Genomic DNA, 9,845 nt, shown 5'->3' on the forward strand with positions numbered 1-9,845 from the left:
TCCCTCTCCCCATCTTCTTCCCCTTTCCTTTCCAGTCCTGATGAAGGGTATCATCCTGAAATGTTGACTACTGTACTTATTCTTCATTGCTGTGCTGTAAATACTGCCTGACGTGCTGAGTTCCTCCAGCATTTTGTGTGTGTATTTCCAATTCTATAATATGTTAAACAAGTCTCCACAACTTGGGAGTTTCAGTACACCTTAAAACTAAGAACAGTCAATGTGGTATAATTGTTAATTCATGGCACTGTTCTTCATGGTTATTTATGAAAATACAATTGTCATTGCTTAAAAAATATTTCTCAGGCTTTTCTCAGTCCAACAGCAGTGTTCTCTATCCTCCCGCATGCTTCTGAGGCAAGAATTATATACAGCAGGAAACTTAAAGCACTGGAAAAATGCCATTGAAGCTGCCTGTGCAAGAATCTCTAGATTCACCGGGAAGTCAAGTGAACCAATGTCCCTCATATGGAGGCCAGACCCTGGTTACACTTAGCTGTGTTGTGCAGATAACATTATTCACATGAGGGACTGTTGAAGAAAAAATGGATGAATCCAAGTATCTCTTGGCTTTTCAAAAGTCTAGAACTTTTTTAAAAATGGGTATTTACGATTTATTTGTGTAAAAAGCAAAAAAAGTGCAAATCAAAAACACCCAAACACTAATTCCTCCTACTTACACAATGTCCATATTCCACATCCCTCCATCTTCCTTATATTCATGTGCCTATCTAAACGTCTCTTAAAAGCCTCGAATACACTTGCCTCTACCTCCAAACCAGGCAGCGCATTCCAGGCATCCACCACTCTCTGAGTAAAAAACTTACCCTCTCTCACCTTCAATGCATGCCTTTTGGTATTTCATTTCAACACTGGGAAGCAGATATCCCTGTTTACTCTATAATCTTATAAATCTCTATCAGCTCTCCCCTCAGCCTCTGCTGCTCCAGAGAAAACATCCCAAGTTTATCTCGCCTCTCATGATAGCACAATAAACCAGGAGGCAACTTGGTAAATCTTTCCAAAGCCTCAACATCTTTCCTACTGTGGGGCAACCAGAACTGTATAACTACCCCAAATATGGCCTAACCAGAGTTTTATAAGGTTACAACCTAACCTCTTGACTTTTGAGCCCAATGCCTCGACTAAGAAAAGCAAGCATTCTATAAGCCTTCTTAATCACTTTATCAACCTATGTAGCTACTTTCAAGGAACTATAAGCTTGGATTCCAAGATCTCTCTGTTCAGCAACACTGATAAGGATCTTGCCCTTAACAGTGTACTGTCTCCTTGCATTTGCCCTAAGGAAGTGCAACTCCTCACATTTATCTGGGTTAAACTCCATCTGCCATTTCTCTGCCCATGTCTGCAACTGATCTACATCGCACTATATTCTTTGCCAGTCCACAACTCCACCAATCTTGGTATCATCCACAAATTTACTAACCCACCCATTTACCTGTTCATCCAAGTCATTTATAAACATCAGAAACAGCAGAGGTCCCAGCACAGATCCCAGCAGAACACCAACTAATTACAGGCCCTTCAACCACCTGCCTTCTATGCATAAGCCAATTCTGAATCCAAACAGCCAGTTCGCCATGGTGCCATGCATCTTAATCTTCTGGATTAGCGTCCCATGAGGGACTTCATCAAACACCTTACTAAAATCCATGTAGACAACACCATTACCCTATCTTCATCAATCTTTCTCATCACCTTGTCAAAAAGCTCAGTCAAGTTGGTAAGACACGTCCAGCCCCACACTGGATGAAATCTCTCTGATTTCATCATGAGTTTCAAATATCTTACCTCTAAGAATTTTCTCCAACAATTTCCCTACAACTGGTATGAAGTTCACTGGTCTATAGTTCCCAGGATTTTCCCTTGTTCCCTTCTTAAATAAAGGTAAAACATTAGTCACTCGCCAGTTTTCCAGGACTTTGCCTATGTTTAGACAGGGCACAAAGATACCGGTCAAGGCCCCAGCAATTTCAGTTCTTGCTTCCTTCAATAACCTGGGTTAAATCCCATTGGGCCCCGGTGTCTTATCCACCATAATACTCATTAGGAGGCCCAACACATCCTTCTACTTGACTCTAAACGCCCTAACACATTATGCAGTCAGCACTGATCCTCCACGTCCTTCTTTTGGTAAATACTGAAGTAAAGTACTCAATAAGTACCTCACTCACATTCCCCACTTAGTCCTTGAGAGGTCCCACCCTCTCCTTAGTTGCCCTCTTGCTCTTGACGCATGTATAGAATGCCTTGGGATTCACCTTAATCCTTCTTGCCAAGGACTTTTCATGACTCCTCCTGGCTTTCCCAATTCCCTTCTTTAATTCTTTTCTGGCTTCTTTATAGTCCTCATGAGCTCCATTTGGTCCTAACTTATGAAGCTTTACATACTTTTCCTTTTTCTTCTTGATTAAATTCATTAAACAGCCAGGCAACATCAACATAGAAAATAAATCAAAAAATGCTTCACAAAGATGCAATCTAAAACTCCACATACAAAAATAACAAGAAAAAGAGATACTAGTTTCAGTGAAAATCTTGATGAAATTGAAGGACTTACGATGGATCAGGTGAAGAGAGGAGCCACTTGAAGAGACAGAGGAGCTTAAAGAACAAGCTTTGCATTTGCTTGTGACCAGCTGAGTTCCCACCTCCAACCACTCACTCATGGGGAAAGGCTGTATATTTTGCAAATATACCAATGAACATGGGTTTAACTGTGTACTATCACTGTGAAGGAGAACAAGCAAGAAATAGAGGATACAGCAACATTTAAGGGTTAGAAGCCCACAAGTTAATAATCCTCCAAAATAACTTACTATTTATTACACAATTCTTTGGAAAATTCCTAATTATACATGTAACACTTACCCAAAAGGCTGGTATATGTCTAGGGGAAAAGGAGATCCAGCCACTCACCAACCCCGCCTCCCGTACACGCAGGTGCTGTGAGAATCGCGTTTATGCCCCGCACCCGCCAACAGTATCAAACCCACAACAAATACCGGTATGAAATACACTTTAAAGAGTTTACTAAAATTAAAAGAGTATTAGGCAATACAATATATATATATATACAAGAAAAAAACAAAAGGCGCCAACTTATCAAAGTTCAGTCAGTTTAGTGCACTCGTTGGAGCTCAACCAGCGAACCATTCGACCCCTCGTTGCTTGCCCCCGACTTACACGTCTTCCACCTCGGACTACCCGGTGGTCTTCCGAGCGCACGTCCACCTTCCTCGGCATCTCCCTCCCGACTCCCTTCACCCCCAAGCCCGCGCAACCCCTCCCCCAAGTTCCCAGCCTCACAAAACACAATAACATTCCCCATTGATTAACAAATAAATACAATTACCATATCAGCCATTCTAAAGCGAAACAACGGCGAGAGAAACATTTAACAGCCAAAGAAACATTCCTACTCGTAACAAACCAAAGAAGCCCTTTTTAGTAACATACACAGGACATTGTACATACAACTGAGAACATGGAAAACCTTTAAAACTATCTGATAAGTACTTGCTGATTTTCTGAAGGTACTTTTCTAACTGTGATTACATAAAATACACGTTGCGAAGCAGGACCACGATGGGAGGAGGCATTGGATCATCTAAACTGCAGCATTGATGTTCATTAATCTTGCAAGAGACAGACTTCCTGCCAATGGCACATTTATATTGAACTCAAATCTAAGTGAGTGGCAAAAGAATAACTCAAGTCAAGGGTACCTTTTCAGTCGAACAAAATGTTACAACCTCTGCAGAGTTCATGCAGGGATTCCCATAACCAGGCAAAGAGAAATTTCCAATGAGGCCTCGGCACTTTTTAATGATGTTCTCATTTAATAAACATGGACAATGCTTAAAATATGGAGACTGAGAACAGCAAGGAAAGAGAAACTGGTTTAATCTTCAATTCCTCATCTGTATACGATTCCTCCTGGAAGAAGCCCAGTAACTATTTCATTACTAATCTTGAAATAGTTGAATGGATTATTAGAATTTGTTAAACATTTTAAATTAGCCTTATGATTTTAAATGTAGTTTTGGAAAATATGACAATAATTAATACTACCTTGTCTGTAACTGCCTTTTAAACGACGCTGGCATGACTGGACAATTATTCATCTTTCATTCTTTCTTGTAGTTCATTTGAAGAAGATGGAAACTCAGCAGACATGGCAGTAGTAAGATTACCAAATTGACAAAGCTATTTTTCAGTGGCATTTTGAATGCCTGCTTTTCTTCATCTGTCTTGGAACTGTATTTTTGGGCAACTCTGAATGATATCTTTGATTAATCTAGCCCAGATTTATGAAACAGTTCTGATATGTAGCTGTTTAAATAAATAATACTCTGCAGCATTCTATATGAACTACTTAACTTGACCTAGATAAAGTTTGGGGCATCAGTATTAACTCTATCTGACTTGATCAATACTCTTTGGTGAAGTAGATTTAAACTACAGATATGTTTATACATATAATTAAATGAAATGAAATTAGATGACAGATTAGACCATACATTACTCAGACAATGTAAATTGTAAATGCTCAAAAATCACATTTGTTAATATTGCACTTGTAATTCACTCCTAAAAATATAGAAGAATTTTTTTTATTCTAACTTTAAAACACATTAAATTTCAATTGTAATATAATAGAAAAAATGTATTTAGTTAATATTTATAATTTTAGATCTTTGTCTTTTAGAATCTGTTATTAGAGTTTCCCTGGGTTACAAATGATCTGATCTACAAAATTGTAACTTTATACAAGTTCTTTTATACACTTTTAAAACAATTTTTCAAGCTAGTGCTACTAATAATAAAATACTTGATGGTACTGTATTTATTAATGACTGGCTTAAGTATAGGTGGGGTTAAGATAATTATTCAATGAAATGAAAAAAATATAGCACGCAGATTGTTGCTAATTTGTTTTGTGGCTTTCAGCGTTTCTTCCTAGCTTCTCCTGAAGCTTGAACAACACATAAAATACTGGAGGAACTCAGCAAGTCAGGCAGTATCGATGGAAGGGAATAAACAGGCAATGTTTTGCGTTGAGACCCTTCATCAGGACTGGAAAGGAAGGGAGCAGAGGCCAGAATGAGAAGGTAGGGGGAGGGGAAGTACAAGTTAGCAGGCACTAGGTAAAACCGGGTAAGGGGCAAGGTGTGTGGATGGGAGAGGGCAGGACGAAGTAAGAAGGTGGGAGGGCATAGATGGAAAAGGTAAAGGGTTGAAGAAGAAGGAATCTAATAGGAGAGGACAGTGAACCATGTAAGAAAGTGAAGGAGGAGGGGAACCAAAGGGTATGACGGGCAAGCGAGAAAAGCAGGGCTGACCAGAATGAGGAATGGAAAAGCAGAGAAGGAGGGAGGGGGAACAAATTACTGACGGTAGAGAAATTGATGTTCATGCCATCAAGATGGAGTCCACCCAAAAAGAATATGAGGTGCTCCTCCTCCAACCTGAGTTTGTCTTCACCATGGAGAAGGCCATGGACAGACATGTGAAAATGGAAAAGGGAAGTAGAATTGAAATGGATTGCCACTGGGAGATATTAACTTCTGCCGTGGACAAGGGTGCTCGATAAAGCTAAACCCAGTCTGTGTCAGGAATCCCTGAGGTAGAGCAGGACATACCACACCAAGAGCATCAGATACAGTAGATGACCCCGATAGACTCTGTGAAGTGTAGCCTCGCCTAGGACTGTTTGAGGCCCTGAATGGTGACGAGTAAGGGAGTATAGCACCTGTCATGCATACAGGGATAAGTTCAAGAAGGGAGATCAATGGGAATGGATGACTGGACAGGAGTGATGGGGTACTTGATATCATCTGTATGCATAAGGGCAGCAACAGAAAACAGACGTCTGATTTACAGTAAAATTCAGCTCATGGATAATTCTCAGAAACAAAACCCTGACATAACCCAGAGACTGCCTGAAATCCTTATCTCTTTATTAATTATTTCCTCCTGCTTTTCAGAAGGTGTATTGGCCTTCATCAATCATGGAATTGAGTTTAAGAGCCGAGAGGTAATGTTGCAGCTATATAGGACCCTGGTCAGACCCCACTTGGAGTACTGTGCTCAGTTCTGATCATCTCACTACAGGAAGGATGTGGAAACTATAGAAAGGGTGCAGAGGAGATTTACAAGGATGTTGCCTGGATTGGGGAGCATGCCTTATGAGAATAGGTTGAGTGAACTTGTCCTTTTCCCTTTGGAGCGAAGGAGGATGAGAGGTGACCTGATAGAGGTGTATAAGATGATGAGAGGCGTTGATCATGTGGATAGTCAGAGGCTTTTTCCCAGGGCTGAAATGGTTGCCACAAGAGGACACAGGTTTAAGGTGCTGGGGAGTAGGTACAGAGGAGATGTCAGGGGTAAGTTTTTTACTCAGAGGGTGGTGTGTGGAATGGGCTGCCGGCAACGGTGGTGGAGGCGGATATGATAGGGTCTTTTAAGAGGCTTTTAGATGGGTACATGCAGCTTAGAAAAATAGAGGGTTCTAGATAAGTCTAGTAATTTCTAAGGTAGGGACGTGTTCGGCAGAACTTTGTGGGCCGAAGGGCCTGTATTGTGCTGTAGGTTTTCTATACCCTGGGTACTTAAGAGGCAAGGCTCGCTGGCTGCTTGGCCCAGAATAATTTGCATATTGTAGGAGGCTTGCACACATGGTTGACAGGATGAGCTGAAGATTAAGGCCCCTCATCTCACTTGCCACTACCTATACCCCTCACTCAGCCCCCTCCACTCAAAACCACTTCATCTACTTGAGCTGCTGCCTTTACACTTGCACAGTTCTGACACAGTATCTCAACACAAAATTCCTTTGTCTCCCCAGGTACTTCTTGGCCAGCAGTTTGGTTCTTGGTTCCAGTAAGAGCGTTATCCTTTGACTAGGACACCATGGACTCTCACCTCTTTGACCGTCTCCCTCAAAAGACCTCGTAAAAGGCATCAGTGAAGTCCGTTTATACCACATCAATCTCACTACACACACTAACATACTTACTTACTTATTTTGAAACATTTGGTCAGATTTGTCAGATTGGATCTCCCTTTGACCAAACCATGTTTAAACCTTGCCTCTCCTAGGACAGATTATACTGTCCCTCAAAAAAATCAGTTTATTATCGCAGACATATGTCATGAAAGTTGTTGTTTGGTACTGGTATTGGTTTACCAAGATACAGTGAAGAGCTAATTTTGCAGCATCAGTACAGTGCAAGACATAAAAATTACTAAAAATTATCATGATAAGTAATGAGGTAGTGTTAATGGATCCATGAACTGTTCAGAAATGTGATGGCTGAGGGGAAGCTGTTCCCAAAATGCTGAGAGTGGATCTTCAGGCTCTTGTACCTCTTCCTTGATGGCAGTAACAAGAAGGAGGCATATCCTGGATGGTGAGGGTCCTTAACGATGGACATTGTGTTCTTGAGGCACCATCTTTTGAAGATGTCCTCAACAGCAGTGAGTGTTGTAACCATGATGGAAATGATGGAGTCTACAGCCCTCTGCAGGCTCCTGCACTGATGTGATGTTCACCAACCTGTATTAGTCTGATTGATCCCTGTTGAATAAAGGTTGAAACCCTGTCATCTAGTCATTTGTCATCTCTCTTTGAGCTCAAGAATGAGTCAGGGATACTTATTTCTTGTTATTTTAATTTTCTGCCCTATTCCCACTTTAACTTCTCTAGTTCCTACACTAACAACTTTCAGGTACAGGATCTCATCCTTCAATTAGGCAGTGTAAAATCTTTGGGCTCAGTTTTAAGCAGTTCATAAGCAGTGCTGCTTTCCTCAGATAACAGCAGTATACTAATTGTAACTGGTTGGTTGTTACACCATACCTCAATTCACCAATTTTTTTGTGCTCCTTGTGCATTATCACTCACTTTGTCATTATATTCATCAACCACCTTCTTTCATTAAATACCTTGGCCCTCCTTCCTATTGCAAAGGTTCCCTTTTGCTACCAACCACTTTTATTGATCATTAAATCTTGATGAAAATTTGGTGATATTACTAATGTTTCCCTCTTCACAGGTGGTGCAGAGTCCAATTTCAGGTACACGTCTTTTATTTTTCAAACAACCTTCCAACCTTTCAATCTGAGTTCCCTCTAAAAGCCAAAGTTATAGCTGAGATGAGAAAACTACTCCCTTCATACTCCAGCTCACAAGATTGGTGGTTCCAGTCCACACCTTCCTGCCTCCATGTTCTCCAAATTATCCTTCCCAATTTCCACCACCTTCAACAATGTTCTGCCATCTGACCATCTGCTCTTCCCCTCTTCTTTCATCATTTCCTTTGTGTGGTAAACTATGTATACCTGTCTGGACATGCCCCTCTGCTGACTGCTCCTGTGGCTCCTCCCACAGACCCCTGTATAAAGTCGATCGGGGCATTGCTCCTCCCTCAGTCTTCAACATGGTCGTGCTCCCTTTCTCGCTGTTAATAAAAGCCTATCGTTCACTTCCAGTCTCCTAGAGTTTTTGATGGTGCATCACTTTGTTACTCTCTACATCTTCATAAACAACTCCTCTTCACGTAGCACTTCCACATGCAAACTCTGCAGCTGTTCTTTCATTTTGTTTCTTATCCCTATCCTGGCACCAAGCCAAGTGAAGCAGCTATTCACTTGCATTCTTTCCAATTGAGTGTACTGCTTTCTGTGTCCATAACAACATTTCATCTATATTAAGGAAACCAAATGCAGATTGGGTGACTGCATTGTGGGGAACCTTCACTCAGCCCACAAAGGAACATCTGAGTCACCAGATGCCTTTCACTTTAATTTCCATTCCCATTCTGTCCCATTGATGCCTTTTGCATTGTTTCAACAGTGTCATGGTCCGGATTGGGTTCCTTTTAAATTTACCTTGTTTGTGTTACGATCTGGACCATTGACTCCTTGTTTCCCTTTAATTCCCTGTTTTCCCATGTCCCTCGGCTTGGTGATTAAAGGCAATTTACTCTCAACCAAACTGGCAGTTTATCAGTCTCCGGCTTCAGCCGTTCAGGGCGAGAGCGTTATGCAGCGTTAATGAAGTCACTGAAGCCAGTGCGAGCCAAAGTCATCTAGCCAGAGCCAACTAAGTTTCTTGCCAGAGCAAGCCAGGTCTCTTCCCAAAGCAAGTGCCAGCAAGCCACCTTCCCTTGCCAGAGCGGGTCCGGCAGGATTAACCCGCCAGGGTGAGTCAGGAGCTCACACTGTTTGGAGCAAACTTTGCTCAGTTATAGTACCGTCTATCATTGTGTGGTCTCCATATCCATGTCCTGTGTTTAAAAGGGGTCTCGGCCCTATACCCTGGAAGGGTCCTGACCCTGTGTTAAGAAGTGTCCCGACTCTGTCCTGTGTCTAAGGAGGATTCCAGGCTCAGTGTTTTATATCCTGCGTCTGAGTCTGTCCCGTGAATAACCATATAACTATATAACAACTACAGCACAGAAACAGGCCATCTCGGCCCTTCTAGTCCGTGCTGAATGCATACTCTCAGCTAGTCCCACCTACCTGCACTCAGCCCATAACTCTCCATTCCTTTCCTGTCCATATACCTATCCAATTTTTTTTAAATGGCAAAATCGAACCTGCCTCTACCACTTCTACAGGAATAAGAAGAGTCCCGACTCCATCCTGTGTCTAAGGAGGATTCCCGACTCAGTGTTTTTTGTCCTGTGTCTGAGTCTGTCCCGTGAATAAGAAGAGTCCCGGCTCCATGCCCTGTGTCTAAGGAGGAGTCCCGCCTCAGTGTTCTATGTCCTGTGTTTGAGTATCAAGTCCTGGGTCCGAGGTCCCAGTATCAAGTC

The sequence above is a fragment of the Hemitrygon akajei genome, chromosome 5, assembly GCF_048418815.1.
Source record: "Hemitrygon akajei chromosome 5, sHemAka1.3, whole genome shotgun sequence".
Taxonomy (NCBI): Eukaryota; Metazoa; Chordata; class Chondrichthyes; order Myliobatiformes; family Dasyatidae; genus Hemitrygon; species Hemitrygon akajei.